Raw genomic sequence first — 1,588 nt, 5'->3', positions numbered from 1 at the left:
TTGGCCGATAAAGGCTTAAAATGTAAACATTGGCCGATTAAAAAAAAAGCAGATATGCCTTGCCGATAAGACGAATAGTTCACATGTGCTCAGGTTGTGCTAGTGATAAGATGACGTTAACGTGTAACTTTTGCCTGAATGATGCTTAGATTCACCAGTGTGTGATTTAGTCAACAGTCACTTAGTCACAGTCAGCCTCCCCTGGGTCCTAATGCCCCTCCAGTAAGGCATTTTATTTATTTAGAGGGCACTGTAGGCCTACTTGTAATCAAATGAAAAGTAAAATACACAAATAACATTAAGATACTTGTGTTTCTAAATAAATAAAGCTATTATATATTATGAAAACTTCAATACATGGAGCACTAAAAGATTTTTACAGTTCTTTTGCTTTAGACCATCTTTTATATAATAAACAAAACAATTTTAAGGTCTCAACTGCATCTGTGTGAAAAAAAGAAGAAAAAAAAAACTCCGGCAGAGATTAATTTAATTATAGTTATTTTCGAAGGTTTCAATGTACTCTCATTAAAAAGGAAATTTAATAATGTTTTTAGTTCTAACAAATAGTTTTTTTTTACTAAAAAAGTAGGCAAAATTTGAAATAATTTGTTTATAATTTTCTGCACAGGAGAGACTTGGTGTTGTTTCAAAACAAAATGAAATATTGGTATCAGCATCGGCTATCGGCCAAAATCATTTGAAAAATATTGGCATATCGGATATCGGCAAAAATCAAATATCTTGCATCACTAGTTACATCCTAACTCAAAATGGTCGATCCAGGACCAACAAAGCTGATCTTACTCCAAAACACCACCGTACATTTACATATTTGTGCACACATGAATAATCACAGTGCAATTACCCATCTCCTCCATCAGAGGATGCAGCAAACTACTGCAATCTGACATGCTTGCAAATGCTATACCACATCACTCCAACAGTGCGAACCATACACCTGAAGCAGTTCTTTAAAACGTCAAACTACTGCAGTGTGCTTGACTGCACATTTGTATACAGTATATGCTCTGCTATATCATTCTTCTTTATCATTTTATGAAATACTTTTGTCATTGTCAACAGAGCATTTAAACTAACATCTCCTAAAAAAAAGTCTATCTCCCTTTTTTATCACCTGCAGACAGGACATAGTAAAAAAAGGCAGACTTTTACATAAGAAAACATTTTACATATGGTTAGACTGATTATAAATGGTTAATTAATAAGACTGGTTGCTAAAATTCCACACTAAAGTTGTGAAACTGTTTAATTAATTTGTACTGTTTGAATGTGAATGTGTATATAGGCATTATAGCATGTTTGTTTGTGGATGAGGGCATGGTCGGGCAGAGACGATTTCTGTCTCTAGTGTGTCACTATTAATAAGAGACAGCCGCCCATCCTGATACACACTCTCAGTGCCTGTCTGTCTCTTTAAGTAAACCGCCCCTCAGGTCCCGCTCATTTCACATGCTGTATTTGCAGAGTGCCAAGAGACTGGAAATTACACTGAGATAAAGCAAAACCGCAGTAATGTCAGAAAAAAGAATGAGAGGTGGGGGGGGGGGGGGGGCTTGGAGGGGAA

The sequence above is a fragment of the Sinocyclocheilus grahami genome, unplaced genomic scaffold (genome assembly GCF_001515645.1).
Source record: "Sinocyclocheilus grahami isolate Dianchi unplaced genomic scaffold, SAMN03320097.WGS_v1.1 scaffold78.1, whole genome shotgun sequence".
Taxonomy (NCBI): domain Eukaryota; kingdom Metazoa; phylum Chordata; class Actinopteri; order Cypriniformes; family Cyprinidae; genus Sinocyclocheilus; species Sinocyclocheilus grahami.
Note: the sequence above shows the minus strand (reverse complement) of the source record.